At 41.3% G+C, this 21,555-nt stretch overlaps 1 long non-coding RNA gene across 1 annotated transcript; it reads right to left on the reverse strand.

Moving 5' to 3' along the window:
• Positions 1 to 418: 418 nt before the first annotated feature.
• LOC135247196 (uncharacterized) lies at positions 419 to 11,219 on the reverse strand. The gene is made up of 6 exons (XR_010328123.1): positions 11,005 to 11,219; positions 4,734 to 4,814; positions 2,496 to 2,588; positions 1,384 to 1,467; positions 939 to 1,031; positions 419 to 669 (listed from the first exon to the last, which is right to left on the reverse strand). It is a non-coding gene; the product is annotated as an uncharacterized LOC135247196 (long non-coding RNA).
• Between the last annotated feature and the right edge of the window lie 10,336 nt (positions 11,220 to 21,555).

The following is a 21,555-nucleotide window of genomic DNA, read 5'->3' on the forward strand; positions in this document are numbered from 1 at the left end:
TACTGGAGACTCAGAAATTTCATTTCTTCAAGCAACAATAGATGATGGTACTAGCAATGGCAGCCTCAACATTAGGAGATTGCACAGCTATTTTAGGAAAGAAAAATGCTTTTTAACTGCCTCAGCACTTCTCCTATCACTACACACCTGATTTTGCTGAGATGTCGATGACTGGCTTTTTGTTTTGAAGCTCAGGAAAATGAGCTTCAACTCTTTTTTCATTCTAAGGTAAAATGAAATGGCAGTGTTACCACAAACAGCGAAAGGAACTTACAGATCGAGATACAATACCGCTCATTTTAAAGGTTTTACATTATAACTTATTTTGTACAACCAGGCTTAAAATGTATTAAGATATACAGCCTAGTTGGATTTGTAACAGATAATCATACTCATAATTAGTCTGCATACCTGCATTTAAGAAAGTAACAAAGATGGTCAACATTTACCAAAATATGACAACATTCCATTTACACGTGCATAATGTTCTTGTAATTTGAAGGAATCTGAGTTATATGTGAGTATCAGCCATATTTGATATTTACCAAATATGTAATATTTCCAAATACTTACAGTATGCATAGATCTGTAAAACTAGCCAACAGGCCAAAAAGAAAGACTCAAGGGGAAAGATGATCAACCGAAGATCCACAGTTCGTTCCCCATTTTCTGAAAGTAAACACGCGTTTACAAAAACCCTTACAGAGAATCCCCCAGTTTGGTCTTGTGATTTCTAGAGTTAGCACATGTGCAGTCACATTTATCAGAAGTGGTCATGTTTAAAATTGGCATTTAACACCTATGAATGTGTGGGTGGTACAAAATACAATGTAAATTAGGCAGTAGGTATAAATTTTTAGATCAGAATACTCACAGAAAAGGAAGTAATCACCTCAGATGTTTTCATTAAGATGTAAAATGGTGTTTACTGTACTCACCTGCTTTCAGAATTACTTCTGTTGCTAGAGCAGCTGAATTAAGGACACTTAGGACAGCAGAACCAAACACATATACTAGGATATGAAGAACAGCTGAAAAGCAATGAGGCCTGTTTTAGTAAGTATGTAAGACTAAGGCAAAAAAATCTTGCCATGCTTTTTGAACTATTTTCATTTTTACTTGCATGAAAATAGTTCAAAACACAAACTGATTAAAAAAATTTTTTTCTGGTTTTATGGTTACTCCTGATACAGAAAAAAATGTTTTGTTTCTTAAGTCATATTTATTAATTTCAGTTAAATTATAAAAACAAAGGGAAGTCCGTTAAATGAAAAATTCAGACTGGCTGTGTGTTTCAACAAAATATTATTTAAAACCAGTTGAAAGTCTATTAAGCTGCATAATCAATGATTAAAATGCATTGATATTATAATGATACTGTACCAGGGAAATGACTCCTGTGCTTAAATTCCTGTATTGCATTCAGGATGTAGAGGAATGCAATGAAAGACATCAGTGCCGGGTATTCTGCAGTAACACAAATATCAGTTCATTAAAGTTATGAAAAAGATAATAAAATTATTTCAATATTTGCATTCATTTTTAATTAAACAAAAAAAGAGCTAATGAAGTTAATAACAGTGTTTTTTCCAGGACTGAAAATTTTGGTTGATAATGTCATGTGTATTTTAACAGACTGCAGTCTGTGCAGTGATTAATAATGTAATAATGGGGGTGAGATGTGTGGTGCAGTCTGTAGGATGAATCCCCGTGTGGGTCCGATCCCCTGCCATGGCACCCTGTGAGCCTGTCACCCTCTTCTAATAATTAAAAATATTAAAAAAGGGCAGGCATTCCTTTTGTAAATAAATGTAATCATCGGGGTGTCGGGTGGCTCATCTCATTAAGTCACTGTTCTAATGCATGGATGAGTCCCATGGTCTGGTATCTGTTCAGTCACCGTTCTACAGCCTGGATAGGCCCCATGGTTGGGTATCTTTTAAGGCTCTATTCTAGTGCATGGATGAGCCCCAGGATTGCGGACTGAATGCCAACTGTGCCGATGGCCCAACAAGGTGATGCATAATTAGTGGGGGAATAAGCCAAATTTTGGGGATGGTTCAGTCAGCTAGGATCCACAATGCTTTCTCATGACCCCTACTGGTTAATCATAAACCTGTGATCTGCTTGCTAAAGCTGCACAAGTGTTTTCCTCTGACTCATGTCTGTGCAAAGCTTGGCTTATGGGCCGCGGTGTGAAAAGAAGCAGCTGGTGAGATTCCGAGGAGAGCTTGTGCTCATCTACACTCTCGCATCAGTTGTGGAGATGTGATGTAGCAAGGAAAATGCAATCATGTGTAATGATAAATAAATACAATGTGATTTTCCCCAGTACTTCTCCCAGTCCTGTACATGTACACATATGCCCATTATGAAAAATGTTCAGCCAGTCTTAAGCCATGTACAATACACCAGAGCAGACTAAGTTCAATCAATCAAGAACAACAAAATAATTCAATGACTATTAATATATCAACAAATACCAAATTCCATACCTTTATCCTTTTCTAAAAGGATGATCAGAAATAGAAGGTAGAGTGTTCTTTTAAGAATGAAAAAAAGCACATCAGGGACATCGTCACGTAAATCTGAAAGAAAATGTGTTGGCATTAAGTCAGAAAAAACATGTTATATTTACTGGATTTATTTTATTTTTCTATCATTATTCTTTTCTGGCAATGAAGGATGGCAATGAGACATCTTCATAAAATGATGTTCGGCAGGTTTATTGTCTGGGTTATTAACCTGTAACATAAGAAACCTACACCAAAATAGGCTTGCCACAGTGTTTGGTTTAACTAGTGGCATATGGTGTGAGAGTCTACACCTCCACCCTCAATACTGGTATTTCTTAATTAAAAATAAAAGTAAAAAAAGTACAGCTGAAAAGGTTCAATGCAAATGAATAATAACATAAGATCTGCATTGGACATTATTACCCATTTTAATCTGCTGGCTAATGCACTGCAAGCTATGTAGTTAGCTAAAGCAAGCGTACTGTAGAAAGGCCCAAATGGTACGCCTAGCACTGGTGTTGTGAAGTTTGATTCATTAAAATGAATCCGTACATTCGAGTCAGAACATAAAAAAGAATCGAGTTTTCGAGTCGTTCGAGTCATTTTTGCATAGGTCACCATTAATAAAACATTCACTTGCCGAATATAGTATTCATGTACTAGTCCTCCCTCTCCGGCTCTAACTCGAATAATACTCTTAGAGCTCCGGGAAAAACGTAAGTGCTCACAACAATGCAGCATAATGGATCAGAGAAACTCTCTCCCACCTAGATACTACTAGTTGAAGACACTTCTTTATTAGAATGTACGCCAATTAATTAGTGAGGTTACTAGCTCCAGTCAGCACAACAATGTCTTTCCCACACGCAGCCAACTCTCACATTGGGTGAATTCACCCTTAGTTAAATGACTATTTAAACAGAAGCTATTGCTACACAGTTTATGACTATAACACTTAAAACCCATTTCTTGGATGATTCATTTTTGTGAAAAGAAAAAAGGGTATTGCTTTCTCCACATCCAGAAAAGGAGCAATGCTTAGGCATTTTTGACTTAGCTTGCCTTACCCGCACAAGTGGCAAGCGCGTCATATTACATGTAGAAACGATTTCAATGGATTAAGGTTTTTGTTACACACTAACTAACACCCTGTTAACCCTGGAGTAACACACTGAAAACCTGGAGTTTCGAAATGGGAGAAAGCAAGCAAATTTCAGCACAGGCTTTTTTGTATGTTTTTTTTTTTTTGCAAGAATAATTTAAAAATACCCCTCAGCCATTTGTGAATGCAATAATGTATTAAAACAACACATCAGCATATAATTCATAAATTTCAGTATCCTGGACTTTTAATTTCCAACTCTGACACACACACACACACACACACTGTGACAGTACGGGTGCTGGGACCCAGGCGCAGAGTGGGGGAAGGAAAACACGAAACTCAAAAAGGGAAAATTAACAAAGATTTTACTAACACAAAAAGGCAAACACACACAGGGAACAGGCAAGGCCACAAAGGGCAAAACAACAAACTCAAAATATTCTTAGGAACAAAAAAATAAAGAACAGAACTACACTAGTACAGAAAACAAACGGCAGAAACGCACAGAAACACACAAGCGGAAACAAAGAAAGAAACACAAACCGGTCAAAAACATAGGCGGGAACAAAACAGATCTCAGGAACAAACAATCAGAACGAACCACAAGCAGGTAAAAAACGCAGGCAGGTACAAAGGGTCTGAAACATACGCAAGTAGGGAACAAACACAAGGAAACCAGAACATAGACCGGAACGCATGGAGCAGATTTGAGGAGGGGAGCACAGAACAAGCAGACATACCGCAAGAATCCAGCACCTGAGTCAAGGAAGAGGGCAACTTAAATAGACCACACTGACGAGACACAGGAGGGCACCATGAACAATCAGGCCACGGAAGGGGAAGGGAAAACGAGACAGCCAGAAAACAATGATTAGACAATTGGAAACAATCATACAATTAACACAGGGGGAGCAGGACACAAAACAGGAGTGCCGCCATCTGGCAGCCCAACAGGGAAAACGCAGACAGGAACGCAGGACCATGACACACACACACACACACACACTGTATGTGCACACATGATTCGTTGTTCCAGAGTTACTCATATGAATGGCAAGGATTCAACATTCTCATTACAAATCAAAACAGTATGAGTAGCAAGTTATACTTACAGTAATACTTTTTGGGAACAACACTTTCCAATAATTTCCGTATATCATAAAAAATCGGTCGAAGAAACCAAAAAATGAACACTGAAAAACAGAAAGGAACACAATAAAGATGTCTGTTATAAACAGATACAGGTGAATCTCTTTGATTTACTACATACATTTATTTTAAATATAAGTAATAAATAATAGACCTTAATTATTACTAATGAAAGATCACTAAGTACACCAAGAATATCAATTTCAGTATAGTCAACATATCCTATGAAAATACCTAAACTGAAAATGTTTTATGTCCAACTCTCAGTACTTCTCAACATTTTCTTACTACATTTAGTGTTCAACCAGGAAAGGCATTCATTTCAGTTGTGCGCTCAAGTCGTTACATTAGCTCAGGAAGACATATTTTCATTTTTAGAAAATAAAACTTATTGTCACAAAACATACAGCCAGCATTGTTTTTACCAAATTTACTTCCAACTGGAGCAGATGAATTAATTTCGAAGAGGCCTATTTTCAGAATTTTTATGCCACGCCAAACTACTTTCCACATATCAAAAAAGCGAACGTTATGACTTTATAGAGTTGTTTCAGTAAAAAATACAAAGGCCAGATTCTTCGTAATGGGAATTATGCTGACCAAAGCAACAGGATGTCTCTCTTTTTTGCTTCTCCGTTTTACAGTTTCCGGTATATCAGCGTTGGATGGACAATACAGTTTTATAGTTTGTAGACCTAAAACACGGAAGTGAGTTTGCATCTTTGAGCCGTGGGTTCCCTCGGCAGATTTCCAATGCTGTTTTCACATAGGGATTTCGTTTTCTGCAGAAAATAAGGTCTGTGGTAAATGTAGGCCTAAGAGAGTTTCACATTTTGTTCTACGAGATAAATTACTCCCCTTAATATCTGAACCAAAAATTTTGAAGCAGTTTTGTGCTTTAAAAGAGTTAGCTGCAAACAAGTTGCAAAATTATAATAGACTGGAAGGCATATTCAGAACTCGGAATGTCTTGGCAGATATTGAGATGTACTGAATAAATTACAATACCTAAGGACAAATAAGGCAGCTGGCCCTGATGGCATATACCCAAGGGTACTCAAAGAGTTAGGTGAGATCATCTTTAAACCACTGGCAGTTATTTTTAGACAGTCTTTAGAAACTGGAGAAATACCTGAGGACTGGAAACATAATGGTAATAAGACTGGTAATACAATTCCAAGATATAAGAAAGGGGACCATACTGATCCAGGAAACTACAGGCCGGTCAGTTTTACTTGCATCGCATGTAAAATACTGGAATCTATCATTAGAGACAAGGGATCACCAGTATTGTTTTCGCAAGGGAAGGTCATGCCTGACAAACCTTCTGGTATTCTTTGAACAAGCTACCAAGTGTTTTGATTATATCAAGGCTTATAATACTATATACTTAGTCTTCCAAAAGGCATTTGATAAGGTACTACATGAGAGACTTGTTGGTAAAATAAAGACAGTAGGAATTGGAGGACATATTTCAGAATGGAGGGTAGAACACAAAGACTGGTAGGAGGAATATTATCTGAGCATTGAACTATTGAAAGTGGATCGGTGCTGGGACCACTGCTCTTCCTCATTTATATCAATGACCTTGACAGGGACATAGAAAGTACATTAGTCAAATTTGCAGATGATACAAAACTGAGAGGCCCAGCTAATAGTTTGAAATCTACTAAAGTAATCCAAGAAGATTTAAATAAAATCCATGAGTGTGTGGAAACCTGGCAAATAAAATTTAATATAGCCAAATGTAAAGTTCTACATGTGGGAAATATAAACATTAGGCAGGATTACTTCATGGGAGGAACAAAGTTGGAATGTGCTCAATTTGAAAAAGACTTGGGAGCAATGGTTGATAAATGCCTTTCAAGTTCTAGGCACTGTGCTGTAGCAGTAAAAAAGGCCAACAGGATGCTGGGATGTATAGCCAGAAGTATTGAGTATGAATCCAAGGAAATTATACTTATACAATACAATTGTTAGACCTCACTTGGAGTATTGTGCGCAGTTCTGGGGACCGTACTACAAGAAAGATATAGAGGCTCTGGAAAAGGTTGAAAGAAGAGCAACCTAATTGATTCCTGGTAAAGCTAACAGCTATGAGGAAAGAGGTAAGATGCTTAATCCCTTTAAGTTTAGCAAAAGGAGACGGGTGATTTGATTGAGGCTTTTAAATTCATAAAGGGGATCAACAAAGTGAACTACAAGAGATTCTTCAGGTTACGTTCTGCTATTAGAACGAGGGGACATAAATGAAAATTAGCAAAAGGTATAGACAGGAAGAATTTTTTCACGCGGAGAGTGGTCAATGTGTGGAATAGCCTGCCTGGTCACGTAGTAGAAGCAGAAACTCCAGGGATGTTCAAGAACAGGGTTGATAAGGTGTTAGATACTATCTAGTCTGTAGGTAATCAGAGCACTTGGTACAATTTAGTCAGGAAAATGGAAAGCATTGTTGGGACGATGGTCTGTTCTTGTTGTCATGTTATGTTCTTGAAACTGCAACAACGATCACATTCCGGCAACCGCCACCCATGTTTCCACACTAGACTGCCTGCGCATGACAACCATTCCAGTGGCGGTTCTTTAATGTAGGGTGCTGGGGCGCCGCCCCCCTAATGCAAAATAATTATAAAATAAAAATAGTTTACTCGTACAATGCGCCTGGTAGTCTGTCAGTGCCTGTCAGCATTCATTAAAAATTGGTTCCAAAATCAAATTGTATTTGGTTAATTTCTGTGTGAATACATATACTTCCTGGGTGAAGGGCGCTGGCCGAATGAGTGTGTATGTAAATCCTTCAACTTTTGGCAAGCAGGTGACCTGAGGCTGCTCTCTGAATGGTTGCTTCAGATTTTCCATGGGGCGCAGCTCTCTGTGTCCCAGACACTCATACATTTATTGGCAGCGAATTGGTATTGTTTTTATGTTTTTTAATCTAATGTGATTGGACAATTCTTGACGCTATCTTTCATGTTCACACCCGCCATTAATATAACTACGGATGCGCGACTGTCACTCCTGCTCCTTAGCTAGCTGACCGGTACTTCAGGAGATGGCAACTTCAAGTGGAACCGCGGAAATCAAAGACAATTTGGTTATTTCCTTACAAAAACGCCCTTTCACAAGGCGTTCATTGGAATAAAAAAAGAGGATAAAGGAGCTTTGACCGGACCGACCCGATTTACAAATTCAGCAGCAGGCAAGTGATCGAGGACGAGCTTACACCCGGGGCTTCTCCCACTCTTGTTATGACAAACGGAGTTGGCTAACTGGATGTGGTGTAAGGAATGCCTTTTATTGCTTTCCCTGTTTGCTATTTCAAAGTGTTGGCACCGAAGCGTTGTGGACAATGACGGGGGTACAAGACCTATAACATCTTTCTGAAAAATGTAAACGGCACGAAAGCAGCCGCAGCCATCTAGACAGTAGTATGAGTAATTTTTTTGGCAGGCTTAGCACTGCTGAACAGCTAGATGAACGCTACAGGATTGGCATTAGAAAGCACAACGAACAGGTGACAAAATCGACACAACCTGTCCAGAATAATAGACTGTGTGAAATTTTGTGGAGCCTTTGAGTTGGCTTTGCGTGGCCATGATGAGAGTGAGTGCTCCGATAATCCCGGGATATTCCGTGGGTTGATGAATTTTGTTGCCTCCTTTAAACTTCAGCATTCACATATTCACATTTTGTCCACCAGATGGCAGCAGAAGGCAGTATAAATGACCTTGGAGTTAGCTAATATTTTCCTACTCTTTTTATGATTTCATAAAATGTAACAGTGGCAGTAAAAATGACTTCCGTAGTTCCATATTTAGAAATTGAGCTGTTGCCTGTTGGTAACTTTAGGTGATGTAGGTGAAATTGGCATTTTGTCATCTCTACATATTATTTTATATTATTAAGGAGGACAAAATATGTTCAAGTAGGGCTACTGGCCAGTGTTTAGGCAACATTACAGTGTGTTGTGTTTTTAGATTTATTTTTTTATTTTATTTTTTGCTGAGCTATGAAGTGCTGCTTCAGTTTGTTTGTCCCCCCCAAAACTGCGCCCCCCCCAAATATTTTTATCACCAGCCGCCACTGGTTTCAACATAGCAACTTGTTTGCAACTTACTTTTAAAAAACACATAACTGCTTCGTTGAGATATTAATGGATGTAATTTATCTTGCAGAACAAAACATGAAACTCTCTTAGGCTTATGTTCACCACAGACCTTATTTTCTACAGAAAACAAAATCCCTATGGGAAAAAAGCATTGGAAATCTTCAGAGGGAACCCCATCTGAGTCGGCCTACAAAAACATCATCATGATGATAATCTATTGTTCGCAGGATACATTTATTGAGAGTTGCAGCAAAATATCATCAGTTTTGGTCTTTTCATAGGATATGTCGACAATACTGAAAAAATTTAAATGACCAATGTTATAATTTAAGTTTTATTTTAAAAGGTTTCAATTTTCAGCCATGAAATACAGCTAATCTGTTTTTAATAGAACATGGTATTGATATCAAAGGGATATTTCACTTTGGTATAACACAAGTAATTTTGCAGAGATTTACCCCATTGTATTTGTATTGCGTGCATAGACCTACTGCCAACATCAGTAGTCCCTGATGACCACTAATGTCACCAAAATTAATCGTTTTAAAACACAAACTAGGGAGAATAATAGGTTGATAAAAGAGTACTAACATCAAATGGTCCAAAGTTTTTCAAGCTGATAAGCTATTTTCAGGTTTATCTTAGCTACAGATTTTAATATTTTCGGACTGGTTATTACTGCGTAGAAATACAGGAAGCCGTAGTTCGATTTTTAAAAATATTCACATCCATTATCGTGTTAAATGATACATTGCTTAAGTAAAATAATGTTTTCCGGGTCTTCTTTCTCTGTTACAAGGCAGTAAAACATTGAAAATAAATCAGATATTCAAAAACTTGGGACCGTTTGACATTTGTCCTCTCTTTCATCAACCTATTATTCTCTGTAGTTCGTGTTTTAGAAAGATTAATTTCAGCAACATTTCAAATATGAATGGGAGTGAACTGGGAACCAGAAAACCAGAAGGAGCGGTGCTGCTGTTAATGGTCAACAGGAACACCTGATGTTGCCAGTATTCACAGCCATGGAAAACACAAAGGGTTGAAACACAAATCAAAGCCAGTTTTGGGCCAGAAGCATGTCCTGTGTGCTTCACAATCTATCATTATTTTGAATTCGGAATGTGCCACATTTCGTCCATGAAAGTCAACCAACTTCTACATGCTCTGTTGGGAAGTAGACAAATCTGTCTCTGGAATTCTTTGAGAATATGCCATTAATGCTCAACTGGGTTCAGATTTGGTGGCTGAGATGGCCGTGACATATGAATAATGTCAGTGCCGTGCTCCTCAATCCACTGTCTATAATGGATTGACTTTATATGATCATTTCAATTGCACATAACCCTGAAGACATGGCATAAAACTACTCATGATCTGTTTCCAGGGGTATTTTTAATCTACAGAGATACCCTTTTCTGCAGGAAAATTAAATTAACATAGCGTGAAGATAATAACTCTGTACCATTAAAGACTGCCATTAAGTGTGCCTTCTAACGATGGCTGTTCACCCAAGCCATGCCAGATAAATGTACCGAAAATACACCATTATGGAGCAACCAAAACCGTTTCCTGGTGGAAATCAGTGCCCAGATGTAGTTAGTTAGGTTGGTAGCATTTTGCCACTGTTCAGTAGTCCATAGCCTGTACACTTTTCACTTTGAATAAGTGCATGGACCTCACAAATCTGGAATATGAGCTTTCATCTGTTACCCTGCGGTTGGGATGTCTTTCCCTCATCATTATAATGCTGACATCACAATAGCACAGTGGTGTCAAACTCTAGTCCTGCAGGGCTGCAGTGCCAGCAGGTATTTGTGGTTTCCATTCAGTCAGCAGCCAGTTAAGGCCTTCAGTACAAGGTGTGTAGATTATTTAGCCAATTAACAGCTTAAGTGAATCACTGGTGCTGAAACACACCAAAAACCAGTAGACACTGCAGCCCACCAGGACTGGATTTTGACACACTAACCCAATAAATAATTAACTTGATTAACTTGATGAGCCACATGGATGTGACAGCCACATATTTGTTGTCCTTCATTTACCCAACAGTTTATACTTCTGTGCACTACCCGTACAGGCTTGGTATTGGTTATTATTAATTATTTTAAATGGCAACTTACCTACTGAAAAACCATATGCAGAACGTGTGATAATCAGAAAGAATATTTCAGTTTCAGTGCTGTCAAGTTCTAATGAAAACGTTATCCCTGTAAGTACAGAAAAGGACAATGTTTCAGACATTTGGTTACTAATGCATATGGATGCACATTTCAGTCTTACATTTTTGCTGCACAATAAAGCCACTAGGATCATATGTCCATTTGGACCTGCTTTTCAAGGACACCAGTAAGGTGAAACTATTGTGTGCAGGAGCTTAAATATGAGAAACAGATGGACAGTAATGAGGTACTGCGGAGATCACTAGGACTGTCAGTCAGAATTCCCTGTAGCGCCCGGACGCTTTTAGGAGACGCACCAGAGAGGTGACGTGAGTTCATTCATTGATTTAGCTGGTCTCGGAGAGCTAGGAAAGTGGCGAGAGACACGTATTCAGTTTGTGCTACTAAAGCGGATTTTGCCATTTTGTCATTTCCTGAACACCGAACGGCTTACCTCCTTCATTAAAACCCTACATTGGTGACCCTGACGTTTCTTCGGACGATTCCGGAGTTTTCCTTTCACGCAAGATTACAACGCAAGCCATTGCTCTCAAGCTCCCGCCGGCTAACAAGGCTAATGTCATCGCCGCTGCCCAACACCAACCCACACCGGGCCTTTGCTACTTCCATGCAAGGTTTGGTCCACGTGCTAAGAAGTGCCGCCCACCACGCTCCTTTGTGCCGGGAAACGGCAAGGCCGGCACCCATTAGCTGCAGTGGGTGTCGGCAAGGCTAGTAGTTTGCTTTGCATCACAGATTCTGTCTCTGGGCGGCGTTTCCTCTGCGACACGGGCACGCAGGTCAGCGTCCTCCCTGTGTTTACGTTGGCTGTGCTGTCTGGGGACCGTGGACCACCTCTAGAGGCAGCTAATGGCAGCACAATTCGCACTTTTGGCAAACGAGCAGTGGACCTGTGTTTTGATGGACATTTCCAGTGGGTATTCGTGCTGGCGTCTGTGTCCACTCCGTTGTTGGGCACAGATTTCCTGTGTGCTAACGGCCTGCTAGTCGATGTCAGGAACAGACGACTGGTCAACACAGAGACTTTTTCCACTCTTCCTGGCTCTCCCAGCAGCACAGGGACTTCCAGATTGTCTAGCACCTTGTCTTTTGCGGATGTGTTCCAACGCTTCCTAGCAGAGTTCCCAGACCTCACCGTGCCGACGTTCTCTTCTGCAGTGGTCAAGCACGGGGTGGAGCACTACATCGCCACTACAAGTCCGCCGATCCACGCCCGAGCCGAACATTTGGGACGGAGTGTGGCGCAGTGGGTAAGGAACTGCGCTTGTAACCGAAAGGTCGTAGGTTCGAATCCCGGGTAAGGACACTGCCGTTGTACCCTTGAGCAAGGTACTTAACCTGCATTGCTTCAGTATATATCCAGCTGTATAAATGGATACAATGTAAAGTGCTAAGTAAAAGTTGTGTAAGTCGCTCTGGATAAGAGCGTCTGCTAAATGCCTGTAATGTAATGTAAATGTAATGAGCCAGGCGGCTGGACCCGCAGAAGCTGGCTGTAGCTAAGGCAGAGTTCAACTCTATGGAGCGCCTTGGGATCGTCTGCCTTTCCAACAGTCCTTGGGCTTCACCTCTCCACATGGTTCCGAAAACAGGGGGGGGGGGGGACACGGACACGCTCTTGCGGTGACTATCGACGACTGAATGACGCTACTACTCCTGACCGCTATCCCATACCTCATATTCAGGATTTCTCGGCCCGGTTGGCTGGAAAGGTGATTTTTTCAAAGGTTGATTTAGTCAGGGGTTATCAGCAGGTTCCTGTTCCACTGCAAGACATCCCTAAAACCACTGTAATAACCCTGTTTGGGTTGTTCGAGTTTCTGCGGATGCCTTTAGGATTAAAAAACGCAGCCCAAACTTTTGAACGCCTGATGGACAGCGTTTTGCACGACAGACATAAAGGAAAGGCATATCTAGATGACATCCTTGTGACCAGTGCCTCCAGAGATGAGCACCAGGCTCATCTTCGGGCCCTTTTTGCTCGCCTTAGCAAGCCTTAGGTTAATTGTCAATGTCGCGAAGTGTCAATTTGGGGTTTCCTTGGCGGATTTCCTTGGCCATCGCGTCACTAGAGAAGGTGCGGTGCCTCTCCCTTCCAAGGTCGAGGTGATTCAGAGTTTTCCATGGCCTGTCTCAGTCAAGGATTTGCAGGAGTTTCTGGGCATGATTAACTTCCACCATCGCTTCATTCCCAGAGCCGCTCAGCTCATGCTTCCCCTGTACCCTGCTCTTAAAGGGGCCACAGCCAAACAAGTGGTAGTCTGGTAGGACAAGATGTCACAGGCGTTTACGAATACCAAACAGGCATTAGCAAATGCTACACTCCTCGCACACCCATGGCCTGACAGTCCGATCTTGATAACCACAGATGCATCAGATTTTGTGGTTGGCAGTGTGCACAAACAGTTGGTGGATGGGGTTTGGCAACCGCTCGCTTTTTTTAGCCACCAGCTCCGCCCCGCTGAACGCAAATACAGCACATTTGATCGCAAGCTCCTCAGCCTTTATTTAGCTGTGTGACACTTTCGTTTCCTGCTCGAGGGCCGCACGTTCACTGCCTTTGTAGACCACAAACCTTTGGCTCTAGCTATGGCTAAAGTTTCGGAGCCGTGGTCCGCCCGTCAACAAAGGCAGTTAGAGTTCATTTCGGAGTTTACCACGGACATTCAGCATGTCGCTGGAAAAGACAACATGATGGCAGACTGTCTTTCATGGTCTACGGTGGGCACGGTCCATTTAGGTGCTGCTGACCAAGTGTCTGACCCCGAAGTGTAGGCGTTACGAACAGACCACAGGCCTGCAGCTGCAGGATGTAAGTTTTGGTACTTCATGCATGCTGTTCCTTTGCGATGTGTCCACTGGCGTCGCGAGACCAGTGGTGCCTGCGGTTTGGCGGCAGCGTGTTTTCGATGCTTTGCACAACCTGTCCCATCCGGGCCGCAAGGCGTCGCAAAAATTAATGTCCGAGAAGTTTGGGTGGCACGGCCTGAAGAAGGATGTCCGTGACTGGGCGAATGCCTGCTTGGTGTGTCAACGTGCTAAGGTTCACAGGCACACCAAGGCTCCTTTAGTGCTGTTTGCCATCCCTGAAAGGCATTTTGACCACGTTAAACCATAAGCAATATGCTAAATTACTGAATTAAGCAGAAAAACTGTAGGTGACTGACATTTTACAATTTAAAGGGACTTTAATAACAAATTTTTTTTGCATTACCATTCTATTATGCTAGACCATACCTAATTGTTTCATAGATCTTGCGATGCACTTGGACACATCAGCAGTGATGTAAGCAGGGGTTATGGGGTGTTTCGGGTCTTTCAACAATCATGCACACTCACCGAGGGTTAATCAGGCCCTAGCTTCTGTGCAAGTAGCACGTGTTGTCCATGGATCTCTGCTCTTTATCCACAGCCATCTTGACACCCTCTCCAGCCTCAGTGGTTTTCTTGATAGATTTCTTGATGGACTGTCCTGTGATGCCAAGGAGCTCGATGGAGCCCCTCTCCCAGGGCCTTCAGGCAACAGCTGAGGATATGTTAGAGTGATCCCCTTCTCTGGCACAGTGGGCAAACCGGTCTCTCAACCATACCCCACAGTAAAGGTTGGCTGGGCTGGGGTGAACGTCGTAGATCAACTGGATCAGGAACTTGATCCGGAGTGGCTCACCCTTCCAGAGCTCCGCCCAAGAGATCTTCCATTCCATCGCTTGCTCTCATCTGGTCCACGTGCCCTGCTGCTGCATCCCCACCATCCTACAGGAGTGAACTTCCTCCACCCCTGCTCAAACCAGCTCTCTTTGCCTTGGGCCTTTTCGTAGCGAGTTCTTGGGGCACTACCGAGCCCTGCACGCCCAGACGCCACTGATTCCACCAGCAGGCTGTGCTGTAGCTGTGACTCAGCCTGGTCGACTGCCTCCTGTGCCCTCCATTTCCTCCCAGTCCTCACTTCAATGCTGGCTGTGGAGACTCTGTATTGAAGCAGCTCTCTTGAACGGGTGACCATGAACTCCTGAGTCAGGCTGCTTCTCCAACTGGTGTAGTTCCAGAAGTGACTATCAGACTGAAGCAGTTGTAATAGTCCAGAATGAAGTCCCTGATCTTGCCTGGAACATGGTGCTGGACCAGCACTACTTCCACCAGCTTGTGTGGTATGGACCTGTAGGCGCTGGCAAGGTACAGCTGCAGAGGCTCTGCAGTTCCCCAGGTCTTGCTCCTGTGCTCAGTTGCTGTAGGAGCTGTTGAAGGTGCTTGTCAATCTCCTCTTTATGGCATGCAAGGTGGCCTCTTCATTTCTGCCCAAGCAGCTGCCTGGTGAAGCCAAAAGGGTGCATGATGAAGGCTGCACACTTCCTGGCCCACTCTCTGCCCCTCCTTCTGTGCCACTCTGCTCTGTGGAGAGTGATGAGCTTCCTCCTGACGATGTTCCGGGCACCGTGGGGTGACTCCGAGCCTGGCTCCCCCTGTATCTCACCTGATGCTGCTCCTGTGCATTGCACCACTTGCTCCCCCCTCAAGCGTCTCATCTTGGCCTGGTGGATCTTCAGGCCACGTGGGTTTTTGCAGACCTTGCCACATACACATACTGCACTCGTAGTTGATTTTTTAAAACTTTTTTTTTAGCTTGGGTTGTTGCCTGTGTGTCTGTCCGGCTGGGGTGCTCATTCTCTCCCCCTCTCGTGGCATCCCTGGGGGTATTTCTGTGTAAGGGTTTCCGTAGCTTGTTTCTGGGCTCTTCCTTTCAGGAGCTGCAGGTTGGGGTGCTAACACTCCCTGCTTTGGTTGCCATCTCTCTCAGCTGTCCACTGTCTCTCCAGCTGTCGCCACATTATTCATGGTTGTCATCCAGCCTGTTCCTGGACGTCACTGGCTAAGCCAGACTGAACTAGTTGTATCACATATCTTGCAATGCACTACCTACCATTCTAATGCTTAAATCACCATACCTAGAGTATATACCTTAATCTTACCTGTCATATTTACCCATGCCATAAAAAGTCAATTGTATTGCTTATTATGTATGCATTAGGAGACTTTAAATTGACTTTAAATTAAATTGAAAAGGCTATATAATTGCATGATATATTGTCAATTAGGTTGGTTAGGGGTCTCTTCCCTGTTCATTGCTCTCTGTAGGGTTGGGTATCGACACCCGGTTCTGAATTGGAAGCAGTTCCAAATTTCCATGAACCAGGAATTCATTAAGAAATGTTTGTTTCAGATTTGCTTATCGAATCCTGAAAATGTATTTTCACTCACATTCTCGCTGAACGAGTGAAATGCATGGAGCATTAAGTCTATAAAAGTCTATAAAAATGTTCAACTGCCAGGACCAGCTGCTCTAACATCCACATCCCTGGTTAAGGCATGCATCATCACAGCATGTAGATGGTGGTTTACAACATGGCTGACCACAGTAAACTGTTTAAAGTGTGGCTAAGCTGCGGTCAATTAATTTCATGCAAGGGAGGAAGTGCCTCCAGTATCTACGTACATTTGCTGCAGCATAAACTTCAGCATTGCACCACTTTTGATGAACACCAAAATCCCATTAACACCCCAGATTGAGTTAGCGCTAGTAGCGTCTCAAAATCAAGTAACAAACAAAATACAAAACAGGTACATTCAACTTTTATATGGCAAAACAGAGAATGTTTTTAGTTAATTGGCTGGTACAACACATGTTGCGGAGGAAACCATTTACGTCCTCACTCTCCAAAATCAGCCACAGGAATTACAGCATGAACATGACTTAAATTAGCTAATGGGACATTCAAAATTAGGGAGGGAATTGGGCATAGAAAACTTAAATAAATAAAAAACAAAGTAAAACAAAGCAGGCAGACTTACTTTCAATATAACCCCATATGGCGAATGCAATGAACATCAGGATTCATGGAACGGAGACTTGAAGGCAATATAGCAACACAGCTCTGTTGCTTTTACCTAAGCAAATAAAAATGCAGTATTCACACACATATTGTCATGTTTTGGGCTTTTGTATGATTCGCTACATTATGTGTACTCCTGGTTGCTGTAGTTTGAATGGGAATGACCTCAGCGAGCATCAGTCATGTAGTTCAGTTAGACTGCTGTGTGAAAAAATATCCTGTAATGGCAGCCTGGTTTTCATGACTATTTGATTTACTTCCATAATAAAGGTAAGTAACAATATATGTATTTAGATGGACCCTAGGTGCCTGGGCTGAGTTTAGGTTTTTGGTGGCCCTAAACAAGACTTTGCATGTGGTCCCTAAAAGTTCCCATCACAACCACTAAATTACTATGGAGGTTTAGCAAAAGTCACAAATCTGTAGAATGGTTTCACATTTGTAAATGGAGTTTCACAAATCTGTAGAACTGATTCATAAATTTGTAAATTAATGTGAGAATACACGCAATAACAGTTTCACAACTTCAGTAAAGACAACTCAGTAATTACAACCTCTCAAATCAACCTCTTGCATCCTCTCATTTTCACCAAATTTTGCAGTGTACCCTGATTTGAAAACTTGGATTTGTAGTTGTGCTAATACTAACGCTCTGAAGGAGAGTGACAATGTCTGTTCTTCCAACCAATTAGATGAATGGATTTGGGATGACGCTATACTGCCATTATTTTCCATCACTGACAAGACTTTGTGGGTATAATGATTCAACCAGCGCAAGCATGAAGGATACTATCCATACCTCCAGCCGTACTGACAGTCTGAAAGGTAAGAAGTAGAACTTACTGCAACACCTGGTGCTCCATCCATATTTTCCTATCTCTTCGTTGAGAATGCTATGAATCGTAAACTAAATGCTTTTTTATATGTTTATACTATCAAATTGCACCGTATGCCAGTGAATGCTAGGCTACTGGCTATCTTGTCTAGCTAACTCAATGCAAGGCATGGTGCTTCATGCATTATATTGCTCTGTTGAGAATAGTATCAGTTGGTGAAGCCGATTGTGGTTAATCCAGGTTAATTGGACCCAATTCTCTTTTAACTTGTCTAAATGAATTGCATTTAATGTACATAATTTCAAGTTAATGTGTTTTGGGAGAATACAGTATATTGCAGAATTGGTATTTCTTATTGGAACACAGTCCGTTGAAAACAATACACGGTGTAATACTGGCAGTTAATTAATGACTCTGCACATTCTGTGTGGCCTGGTTTTCTGAGCCCATTCTTCAGACTGAACTGTTACTGCTCAGGTCATCATCCTTCCATTGCTCATGTGATTCTCACCATCTTCATCAGTGACAGAGCCCCTGGATGGACAACTCACTTGGAAAAAAGAGAAATTTAGTTCCTGCTGGACCCAACAATAAAGGAGAAAGTGGAACGCAGGGCTGGAACTGATAGCCACCACACCCTGTTGAAAATTCCAGTTTAAACCAGCCTAAGCTGATCAAGCTGGTTTAAGCTGTGTTCTCCTCACTTTTAGCTGGTTGGCCAGCTGTTGACCAGCCTATATAGTCAACCAGTCCACCAGTTTGACCACCAGCTTACTCTATCAGCTAAACTGTAGGAAGATTTTGAGACTCCCCATGATTGTGATGACGACACATGTTAAAGTTAGGGTATTCCCATCAATGTTGATCTGGTTCCTCCAAACTCTCGATGCTCCATGGTAAAAGTACATCACATGTATGACTATTCACTCATATAATCAATATGTAATCCAATAAACCTGTATCATTAGTTGCAGCTGAGCTTATGGAAACGCAAGAAACCACAGTATCAACTGTAGAGAAAAAGCAAAAGAATGCAGAAGGTTTAAAAAAACCACACTTACTTACTCAGCAGAAAACATTAATCAAATACTAACCATACACTTATATTTTCAAACTGATCAACTGCTAATAAATGTGCTAGAAGACTAATATTTTACAGTGACCCCTATGTAACCTGAATACAATGGAAAATTACAGGAGGCTGTGACTTGTATTCTTAATGGAAAATTACAGAAATAAAGACTAATATTTTTTGAGGGAAAGTTGGGGTAACTTTCCACAATGACGTTATCACCCAAGAACAGAAAATCATTGTGGTGCCAAGAAGGTCAGGTAGACCCAAGAACAGGAAATCATTGTGGTGCCAAGAAGGACAGATGGTATTTTGTGTTAGGGGGAGTTGTGGGGTGCACAGTGTATAAAATGAATGTAAAACTGACAATCGAGGTTCAATTCTGCAGAATTAATCCGGCTTTGTGCAAATAAAGCCTTTTCTGAAGAGCTTGCTGCTGTGGTATCTTTTCCCTCGCGAAGTTGTTTTATACAAATTAATGATTGGACTTTGAAATTTGTCAGTTCCCTAACCGGGAATCGAACCCCAGCCACGGCGGTGAGAGCGCCGAATCCTAACCACTAGACCACCAGCGAAACCAGCTTTGTCCAGCAAGAACCAGCTTTAACCAGCAACAGACCAGCTATGACCAGCTAGAAATGTCGAAAACACATCTTAAACCAGCTTAGAATCCCAGCTGGTCTTAGCTGGAATTTTCAGCAGGGCAGCTCTACATTATGGCATATTTGTGGGGTTTCTCCAGCCACATTGGGCACATAATGACCTAATGCCCGCTTCCTTATCATTCAGCTAGCATGACATAAGTTGTCCAACTCACTTATTTTTCACCAGTTGTGGATGGCAATTTCGTTCCGTGCCCTAGTTCAGTATACAAAAACCAAGGTGTATTGCTGAAATTTTGATTGAAGTGTGGTAAACTAGACGTTACAGTATGCATACAAAACACAAGACAGAAAAATGTAATCATCTTTCCGTTAGAATCCTGTTCTGATACATTTGAAAAGAAAGCGCAGGCTAATGCGGCTAGAGAAGGTGGGTGCTCGCAGAGTTTAGCCGCGTAGCTGATAACAGCGAGCTAGCTAAGCCACGGGGTTTCTGAGAGCCGAGAGACAGCTGGTGAAATCCTGTGTGGTGACAGATAGAGCACTGCTAGGAAATCCGAGCAGTCACCATGGCCAGAAGAACACGGAATGCCATTCGGAACGTTTAGCTAGACGAAGGATAAACAGAAAAAACTTGCTGTCTCCAAAATGACTTAGCAACAGACTCTCCAGAGCAGCAGCACATTGCCTTTTAAATATTTTTACAGGATGTGAAATATTAAATTTAAAGCATATTAGTTTATTTACAGTAGTTTTGGGGCAGCTGTAGGGGTGTGCAGAGACGTCATTATCTGTATCTGTATCTGTTCAACCAACAAAATTATCTGTATCTGTATTCGGATAGAAGACTGGAAGTGGGCGTGGTTTATACCGGAAGCCACGTTAAATCAGGCAAATGTTGTATTTTCTAACCTAATATTCATTGGCAATTCAATGGCATATTATTCATTATGAATATATTTCCAAATCCTCATACTGTACTTTTCATCTCTCTCTCTCTCTTTTTATTTTTCACTAAACTAAGTTTTATGAACTGTCTGAACCCCAGCACCCCCCCTTTAACTGGGGTACATTGAACCATCAGAAACAGAAAAAAATGGTTTATAAATCGAAAGATTCTGTTTTGCATTGGAAATAGAAACTATTTGCAGTAAAGATATAGAAACATATCCTTCAGTTGAAGGGAATAATCTTAAATTTCAATGATGCTACGTTCGCGATTCTTGATGTGTTAACGTTACTGCAGTTCGCTAGGGAAACGTGAATTACTACTTTACAAAAGTAATTACATAACAGTAATAGCCTACATGAAAAAAAAACTTCCAGGTCAATTTGTGCATATTTAAAAAAAAAAAACTATTCATGAACAAATTCATGCAAAACACAGCAACAGCTGTATTTTATCATACATTCAGTGTCCAACTGTGTGCAGTGAGTTATCATTGCTGTATAAGGAAAAGACCCAAGAAATGGTGTGAAATACAGTGTTAAATAGTTGTACACACCTACCTTTTTTGATTTTTTCTTTCTTGATTTTTTCTCATCTTTATTTGTTTATGTACCAAAGAGCAGGAATGCAGCTTATAACTGCAAAAGCCGCTGCAGCAATGGTAAAACCCAGGACACATAAATGTAAGGTGGACAAACCTATAACAGATGTCAATGGATCAAAGGCTGAACATAAGAACTTGTGGTAGCACCGCTGGAACAAGCATGATGTTTCTACCTCCTCTGTAAGGGAAAGGTGTCTTTTTACAACCTATTTATTTCCAAACCTGCAATACAAGAACCAAACCAACAACAGCAAAACAGGCCCTGTCACACTTACACTGGGGGGCATCTCTATCCCTGTTCCCCAAGCATTAAGACACTGTTAAAAATAAATACTATTATTAAGCATTAACTAATTAATAATTGATAATAAATAATAGTTAATGTGTATAAAAGATACAGATGGCAATAATTTAGAAGAGGTTCGTTCATTTAGCAGATTCTCTTGTCCAGAGTGGCTTCCAGTGTAGGAGAAATAGACCTGCGTTTACCTGATTAATATGAACAATAGCGTCAGACAAGGCCGACAACATCAGTGAGTA

The sequence above is a fragment of the Anguilla rostrata genome, unplaced genomic scaffold (assembly GCF_018555375.3).
Source record: "Anguilla rostrata isolate EN2019 unplaced genomic scaffold, ASM1855537v3 scaf1135, whole genome shotgun sequence".
In the NCBI taxonomy this organism is placed as follows: Eukaryota; Metazoa; Chordata; class Actinopteri; order Anguilliformes; family Anguillidae; genus Anguilla; species Anguilla rostrata.